We start from the raw sequence: 10,379 nt of genomic DNA, 5'->3' as shown, positions 1-10,379 counted from the left end.
AAATCATTAGTAGTCAAATAATATTAAAATAGTAAAATAATTTATAAAATTAATCTTTATTAATGATATATTTATTTCTATTCATATTACAAATAAAATGTAATTGACATTAAAATATAATCATGATTTATTATAGTTCATTAAATATTTATATAAATTTTAAAACTTTATATCTAATTATTAATTAATAAATTTTTGTTACGTATTTAGTTCTATTCATATCACAAATAAAATAACGATAAACTAAAAATAGTTATACTAACTATTAAGAATAGTTATTTATCCAAAATTTCTAATATATAAAATCATTCTAATTTAATATGTTTCATATATAGATTTCTCCAAAATAGAATTTTATTATATCTACTTTTAATTTTTATTATAAGACATAAAATACTATATTTGTATAATATGTTCATGTAAATGTCATAAATATACATTCAATTTTATTTATTTTCATTATTTATATCACTTATTTATATCATAAATATACATTCAATTCTATTTATTTTCATTTATCTATCTATTTTTATTTTCATTTATCTAATCATTATCAATTGCATTGAATGCACGTAGCCCGAATCTCAAAATCATAAGCATCAATCTATATCAAACAATTCTATCACCAATATTTAAAGCTTTGGTTGTCATGACCATGACCATATGAATATCTAGTGTTAAAAATATTGCCATGTACCAAAATGAATCAAAGAGTTTTTGTTATAGTTCAATGCATAAAGAATTAGATGGAAAGCCGTTTCATAACATTTATTTATTGAGATGATTGTAAAGCTCATTGCAATTATGATCGAGATGCCGACAGTTGGAATTTTTTATGAACAGGCTTTAAACGCAAGAAATATTGGACAATAAATATAAATAAATATTCTATTAACAAATAAATATATATTGTATCACAATAACTGAAGGTAAAACAAACATTTTTTATAGATATCCTCTAGTGAGATAACATTTCTTGCATTTGAAAGTTCACTGAAGAAACTAAATTGTGCAGTGTATTTCAAGTCAAATAACTGGAATCCAAAAAAAGAAGTAGAATTCCAAAGAAGCTTACAACAGCAGGTGCACAACAAATGAGATTTTTTAAGTTCATTTCATCATCATGAATATGTATGGAAGGAGGACTGTTGCAGAAATTTTCTTCATCATCATTGTCATTAACTTTGGAGACTTAACATTGATTTTGAGATAATCATCAAGGTGTGGTGGAGCCATACTGCTATCAGCATCATATGAAGTGCTTGGTTTTTCTGAACACAATAGAGTTTAAAAGAAACATGTGCAATTAGACCTATTGCACCATAGATGCACTGCTAAGCTTCCAACAAACCACTTCTGAAACGGGACGCCATACAGCAATGCCGAAACCTACACGATTAACACAAATGTGATTCGAGAATCATAGTTTCTTTTATAGTGAAATCTCATTATGTAATAACCAATTGAGATCAAAATTGGTTCATCAAAGGATAAAATATGCACCTGGTAAATAATGAATCTGAACACAAAAATGATAACCAACCAACAAATCCATAGAAATCAATTTGTATTCAATTGCAACATTAATTGTGACTTGACTGCTGAATTCTGTTGATTCTTCTTTTGGAAGAATTGAACGTTGGCTTCGGGGTGGAGCAATCAGATTAACATTCTTTGATCTACCACTGAATTTACATCAAGACAAAGACTTGAAAAGATACTTGTTTGGGTGGGGCAATTAGCTGATATAATAAGAAAAACTTGAAACTTACAACAGCAGCTACTTGTTCTTCTTCAGGAAGATCTTCAACAAAAACTGTTCCTTTCTCTGGAGTTTTCACACTTTCATCGGTAGTTCCCATCATCATTAGCTTTTGACCCTACAAAAGATATATAATTTAGGTCTGTAAAATAAAAAATATATGGAATAGAGTAAAACATTACCGAAAAATACATTCTAGCACCACTAACCGCTTTCACTCCTAACCTTTCCCAATCAGCATCATCCTGCATTATAAGAGGGGAAAAAAGGTAGAAAAACAAATTAAAACTCTGTTCAAATTTCAAAATAATATATATATATATATATATATATATATATATATATATATATATATATATATATATATATATATATATATATTTCATTAGACCTGCACATGTAGGCTTATAAAAAAAACATAAGGAAACATCAAATTAAAATAGAAATCATACAAAGCATGCTTAATTCATCAACAGTTTTAACAATATATTTATGTACCTACCTTTAAGAGACCGCCCTTGCACCACCATGATCACCCTACACACACGTTGCTATATAACTTTCACCAAACTACACACAAAAACCTGCATCAAAACAGAATAACAATTGTATACCAACAATCATCATTAATCAATCCAATTCAAAAAACCTGAAAAAATGATTATGAGATGTAGCCTGCAAGTTACAACACAATAGAGTAAAAAAGAAAAAATAATAAAAAAAACTGTGGTATAGAAGGAACCAAAACAGATCCGAAAACACACGGGAGAACTACCAACGTTTCCGACGAAACACCGGGCGTAACCTCCACATCACGCCGCTTCAAACCGTGATAACCCACGTAGACCACCACCATCATCAGCGGCTACGACCGCGATCCACCCAGAACCGACGTCTTCCATCATCACGTACATACAGCCCAACGCAAATTTTCAATCGGGATCTCTCTGATTCGCACATAGAACTCTCCATTTGTGGTAAGTTTTGTCATTTCTGTAATTATATTTGAATACAGTGTTTTGATACTAAGAATTTGTAAAGGAAAAGCGAAAAGGAATTTGGGGGACATAATTATGAGGCAAAGTGAAAAGGAATTTGGGGGAAATGGATCGTGAAAGAAGAAGAAGAATAATGGGGCTACACTAATAATTTTTTGAACGGTTTTGGAATTTGGAAGAGGATGGTTTAAGGGCAGTTATGAGGATTAAACTGCAGCAACCCACAATATGGGAATTAACATGGTAGAGGAAAAACTGTCTAATATAATGGAGGAAGAATTTAATTTTGAGAAAGCTGATGTGGAAAATTGAGAGAAAGGTTGCTGATGTGGCATAGGTTAGAGATGAGGAAATGGTAGACTTTTCTTATATGATAGATGTAGTCATTTAAATAGCTAGAATCTAACAGTTTTTTTCACCTGTTACTATTTCCTATTCCGATGAAAATACAAATGTTAATAGTACAATTTGTTTTATTTGAATTTTAAAATTAAGTTTAGATGCTTCCATTAGCTGTAGCAAAATAAGTTTAGATGCCTTTGATTAACTTATTGTATAGGTTATGAGTTTTATTTATTGTATAGGTTAAGAAACGAGTTTGGTTATTCTACCTAAAATGGCGTTCAGGATTATCAAGAAAAGAAAATGGAGAAATATTAGGTTAGAATAAAATGACTCATTGGTGGACTTGGAACAGAACATATGAGATTTTGTCCTGCCATACCTAGCACCCCATTTTTCGATAATGCTCAAAATACTCTTGTCAATTTTTTTCCAAAACATAGCACACAGAATATCTGATAACGAAAATTAAAAATTCGATGTGAATTGAAAAATCCGGTAGTCCATTTTAAAAATCAAGTATGCATTTTTACTGATTTTTTAAAGAAAAAGGGATCATAAAAAAATAGTTTGCCGAATTTTTCCAAAATGTTGAAAAAACCGGCAGTGTATCAGTTTTTTTAAAATCTCACGCATTTATCAGAATTTTAGATAGGCTACAAAAAATTTGGTAATTTAAATTTAAACAGTTGAGATTTTGTCGTCAATTTTGTATAGTTCTGATTGCCCCGTCAGTTGTATGTTGTTCAGAATAAATCCAAACTTATGTAAATAGGGACTATGTGTTGCTAAAAAATATCTTAGAATGCCATATTATTCGTATATGGTAGTTGTTTACTTCAACGACGTGAAACCTCCTGTTTATTTTAGGATCCTAGAGGACACCACATGCCTCGCTCTTCTTAGATCCAAATTGAATAATATGTTGCTTGACAAGGAGAACAGAACGGCGAGTAAGATCGAGTTTCGGGCACCATGAATTAATACTGATGGAAAGGTGAAATTCAACCATACTGAGCTGATGGCTGATGAATATTTGAAGGTTACATGGAAAACATATCATTGTAGGTCTACAAAGGAACCAGTCAAGTTTTATGTGATAATTTTTAGATATGTCAACGGTATAATCAAGATATTGGATCCATCCATCAACTCTAGCTCTTGTATGTCAAATATTCCAGGGTGCGCCAGCCTGTTCAACCACCCGCCTCTTGTGAGAACTGATCGAGGAAACTTTCCCCGACCGGATATGGGAAGCCTTTATGTCATCGACATTTGTATTAGCCTGTGCTGCAACTCTGCCAAGCTTCCTATAAGCAATCGTCTTATCTGATCCTCTGGTCTTCACTACAAAAAATAAATAAACATGAACTATCGATTTTTTTTTTTTAAATTCAGAAATCATCATTACTTTTCCAGATTTTTTGAAATATCCTGTTAACCATCTTAACATTTTCTTCTTCCGATTTTTTGAAAATTTTAGTATGCTTGTATGCAATTTTACCCGACTTTTCAAAATAACAGGTAGAAATGCATGCATTTTAATTGGAATTTTCAGAAATATCATATAAAAATGTATGAGAAACATGAGTTTTTACCGAAATTTTTAAGTTTTTTGATATAAATACATGAGAAACATGAGTTTTTACCGGACATTTAAAAAATATTGATAAAATGCATATTTTTCGTACAATTTTGTAAATTAACGAAAATTGTCAAAATAAATATGTATTTATTTGTAAAAAGTAGACTAAAAAAATCTGATAAACCCACCACTTTTAGAAAAATTAAAAATGTTTTAAATGAATAGTTATAGCCCATAATTATATTTGCAACCTTTTTCTTTTGATAAGCTATTATGGGTTTTAACTCAGAACTTATCTGGCAAAACACACACTTTTTAACTTATCAAGTTAAAATAATTATATTTATCTCAAACATTAAATATAAATAAATAATAATTATTTTTGACCTGCTTGTGGTGTAATAGAAGTTACTAAAATATAATATTTAAAAAGTAAAAAGTCTAAATTAAATAAATTAAAAAGATAAACACAAAAAGATTCAAAATATCTTATAAAAAGGGAGATTAGGTAGGAAGCCTCTTATCAGTTTTTTTCTTTCATCCTTACAACAAAATAAAATTATAGAGAAATCACATAATTAAAACATGCTTTTCATTTTTCCTAAGAAACACCGATATATGACTACAAAATTACAAAAGAATGAGAAAGTGGAGTTGTACAAGAGCAAAAGTTGGAGCGTTAAAGATGAAGTGAAGAGTAGGAAGAAGAATAACAACATCAACAATACCAACAAGATGTTAATATCAATCAATATCGTTGGTAGTTCGGGGCCATTAATAATTATGGTTAACGAGGATGATGTTGTTTGTGATGTTATTGACAAGGCTCTCAAATTTTATGCACGTCAAGGAAGATTACCTGCTTTGAAATCTGATGTATCTAATTGTGTTTTACATTGTTCAAATGATGTCACTGCTGGTAAGATATTTTAATATGATAATTAGTTTTGTATGTTAATTTTTTATTTTTTTTTAAAGAAAATGATTAATACTTTACGTTAATCTGATGGAGCTTATTAATATTACTTTTGATTTTTTTTTTTATGTTTATTCTCATTTTGTATTTGTTATTTTCTATGCTAAATTATGTGTGAGCATTTTAATCTATTACATGTTTTTTCTTCTTTTTGATATCATATTTTGATTTTAGGAGATGAGGTTTTAGAAGTGATTTTAAAAAGTCTCTTCATTCGAACGAGTGTTGAAAAACATGTTTATGCGTTGTTTTTACTTATTTTTTGAAGTTAATAAAAAAATTATTTATAAAATCTTAAAATTAAAATTACTTTAAGTGATACTGTAATGTTTATACAATGTTTATATAATTTTTAGAGTTAATAAATTTACAATTTATTCTTTTAGAAATGTATTTGATGTAAATTTTATACAAAATGTGTTTGATATTTTATTTATATTTTATTAATATTTTATTATAGAGAAATGACCTATAAAATAAGTAAACAAAAAAATGATATTTAATTTACTTTTTATTACAGAGATATTTTATTGAACTTTTAAAAATATGTGACATTTTATTTTCTTAAAACCTTTTATTCTCTTAATAAATTAATTTTTCTTATGAATAATCCTTGTTTAAACTCAAATTCTTACTTAAGAACGTCCTTTATCTATAAATTGATTTCTATTCCCAAAACAATCAAATTAATATTTATTCTAGATGTTCACTTTTCCCCATCAAATATATTTTATGGGTTAGGATTTAAGTATTATTATTTCTCCCTTTACTCAATATAGACTTTTAACTTATAAAAGAAATATGAATGAGTTCACATTTACTTTTTGGTAAATGTTTTTGGACCAAATACATATGACAATTACGTTTTTTTGGTGTGTTAATATATTGTTACAGTGAAAATAAATCTCAAAACATATACAAAATTATATATTTTGACTTTTAATCAAATTAATTTATTATTATTAATTAGTCTAGTACACACATTTTATTAATTGTATGTTTTTTATTTTTTAAATGTTGAGATATAAGTGTTTAAAGATTATTCAAATAAGTGCTTAAAGGATTATTTTTGTTTGTTTTGGGAACAGCTCTAAGTCCATCTGCACCCATAGGAACTTTTAGAACAAGAAAGTTTGTGCTATCTGAGAATCAAATATCATCAACAAAGACAGAAGAAGCAGGATCAAAGGGAAGAAATGACAGATGGAAATTATTTAGTTTTAAAAAATTCCGTTTTGCATTCCATTGTGGTAGAGATTAATTTTCTTCGGATATGAATTTTACAAAAGTGATGAAATATACTTTAACTAGTAAGATACCCGTGCTTCCGCACGGGTAAATTTATTTAATAATGTATAAAATTTAATTAAATACGTATAAATGAATGGTTTAATTATAAATGAAAATTGATCATATAAATTCAATTATATTAAATAATCATATAAAAACATACTATAAGATGGAGATAATAAAAATGAAATATTAACATTTAAAAATAAAAATTATCTCTCAATTAATAGTAATTGTTGATTAAAATAAAATAGCTACTATGTTGATAATGACCCGTGAAATAAAAAAATTATTTGATGCGATATAAAATATATTTAAAAACAAATGTAAAATAAACAATAATAATGGAAATTTAATTGTATTAAATAATAATAAAAAATCGTGAGATGGAGAAAAAAATAAAAAAAAAATATTATCTCTCAAATAAAGACAATGATTGATTAAAATAAAATAGACATTATGTTGATAGTGACCCGTGAGATAATAAATAAATTGAGAAAAAAAATAAAAATGAAAGTAAGAAAGTGTAATAAAAAATGAGAGAAATTTGAAATTTTAATTGAGATAGAGAAAATGTGTAATGATCGATTAAAAAAATTAAATATTTAATTGATAGTGACCCGTGAAATAATTAAATATTTTTGGGGATAATAATTAAATGATCAATTATTAATATTTTTTTGTGATAACAGATAAATGTAGGAAAATTAAAATGAAAGTAAGAAAGTATGGAAAAATGAAATGTGAAAGAAATTTGTAATTTTTAGTAAGATTAAAATTTAAAAATAGATTATTAATATTTTTTGTGATAATAAATAAATTAAGAAAAATTAAAATGAAAGTAAGAAAGTGTGGGAAAATGAAATATAAAAGAAATTTGAAATTTTAAGTAAGAGAGAGAAGATGTGTGTTTAGGAGAAAAAGTTGAATCATAAACATGCAATTGACACTTGGCAAAAAAGTTGATTTTCATTGGACAATAGAAAAGTGGTTGGGTGATTTTGTTAGTTACTATTTTGTCCAATTTGTAGTGTAATATTTTTTAGTGGGAAGGGTAATTTTGACAGTTTGGTCAATCTATTAGTAATAGATAGATAGTAGATGCATAGGGCTGGATTAATACAAAATATTAATAAGAAATAAGTGATAACCAAAATAGAGATCCTCGTTAAATAAGGTAAATAAAATTTTATTTATATATATATATATATATATATATATATATATATATATATATATATATATATATATATATATATATATATATATATATATATATATATATATATATATAGGGCATATCATATGAGAATGACATATTTATATGAGAATATGAGAATGAATTCGAACCATTGGATTTTAAATAAAATGGTGGAGATTATGAGTGAATCTTTTTTTTCTCTCTCCTGTATCTTGAAATAAATGAAGTAGGAGAGAGAAAAAAAAGATTCACTCATAATCTCCACCATTTATTTTAAAATCCAATGGTTCAGATTCATTCTCACATTCTCATATAAATATGTCATTCTCATATATATATATATATATATATATATATATATATATATATATATATATATATATATATATATATATATATATATATATATATATATATATATATATATAGGGGACGACTCAAGTGAGAACACTTGGTTATTATGAGAAATGAGAACAATGAATCACGACCATTAAATTTGATTTTAATGGACTGGATTGGTTTCTCTTTCTAAGATCTAGTCCATTAAATATTAAGGATCTTAGAAAGAGAAACCAATCCAGTCCATTAAAATCAAATTTAATGGTCGTGATTCATTGTTCTCATTTCTCATAATAACCAAGTGTTCTCACTTGAGTCTGTTAGAACAAGATTTGTTCTGATCAATTATCTTAGTTTTGATGATAACAATAATATGAATTTTGCTTAAGATAATATGGTACTCTAATCCAATGCAATTTCCTTTTCAGGAAATATATAAAGAGTACGCATAATTCAGCGCTCAGAAGCTTTGTCTCAAAGGGTTCAGCATGCAACATCAGAACATGGTCTGGCAAGACATCAGAAGATGGTCGAAGCAGAATCAGAACATGGGTCTATAGAAGCATCAGAAGAACAAGAGAACAGAAGCACTGAAGTTCTGATGGTATCACGCTCAGAAGCACTTCAAGGTCAGAAGATCAGAAGATGCTATGCACCAAGCTGTTTGACTCTGATGATATTCAAACGTTGTATTCACAAACATCAGATCAGAAGAAAGTACAAGTGGCAAGCTACGCTGACTGACAAAAGGAACGTTAAAAGCTACTAAAGGCTACGTCAGTAGACACAGCGTGAACAAGGCTCGAGGTAGTTGACAAAAGCGTATAACATTAAATGCGATGCTGTACGGAACACGCAAAGCATTAAATGCACTCAACGGTCATCTTCTCCAACGCCTATAAATATGAAGTTCTGATGAGAAGCAAGGTTAACAATTCTGCACCAAAACAACTCATATTAAACTTGCTGAAACGCTGTTCAAATTCAAAGCTCAGAATCTTCATCTTCATCAAAGCTCACTACATTGCTGTTGTAATATATTAGTGAGATTAAGCTTAAACGTTAAGAGAAATATCACAGTTTGTGATTATCGCTTTTAAGAAGCAATTGTAATACTCTTAGAATTGATTACATTAAGTTGTAAGGAACTAGAGTGATCGTGTGGATCAGAATACTCTAGGAAGTCTTAGAGGTTATCTAAGCAGGTTGTAACTAGAGTGATCGTGTGGATCAGAAGACTCTAGAAAAGTCTTAGAGGGTATCTAAGCAGTTGTTCCTGGAGTGATCAGTGTGTGATCAGAAGACTCTGGAAGACTTAGTTGCTGACTAAGTGGAGAACCATTGTAATCCGTGCGATTAGTGGATTAAATCCTCAGTTGAGGTAAATCATCTCTGCGGGGGTGGACTGGAGTAGTTTAGTTAACAACGAACCAGGATAAAAATAACTGTGCAATTTATTTTTATCTGTCAAGTTTTTAAAGCTACACTTATTCAAACCCCCCCTTTCTAAGTGTTTTTCTATCCTTCAATTGGCATCAGAGCGCCGGTTCTAAGGTGCAAGCACTTAACCGTGTTTAGAAAAGATTCAGGAAGAGAAAAACGCTTCAGTAAAAGATGGTTGATGAAAGTGAAAAGTCTACACCTGCATCTACATCTGGCTCTGTTGAGCAATACAACGGTAACAATGGTTATACTAGACCGCCGGTATTTGATGGTGAAAACTTTGAATACTGGAAAGATAAACTGGAAAGTTACTTTCTTGGTCTAGATGGTGATCTATGGGATCTTCTGATGGATGGTTACAAACATCCAGTAAATGCCAGAGGCGTAAAGCTGACAAGGCAAGAAATGAATGATGATCAGAAGAAGCTTTTCAGGAATCATCA

Source organism: Vicia villosa, linkage group LG7 (genome assembly GCF_029867415.1).
Source record: "Vicia villosa cultivar HV-30 ecotype Madison, WI linkage group LG7, Vvil1.0, whole genome shotgun sequence".
Taxonomy (NCBI): Eukaryota; Viridiplantae; Streptophyta; class Magnoliopsida; order Fabales; family Fabaceae; genus Vicia; species Vicia villosa.
The sequence above is the reverse complement of the archived record's forward strand: the minus strand, read 5'-3'. Positions refer to the sequence as shown.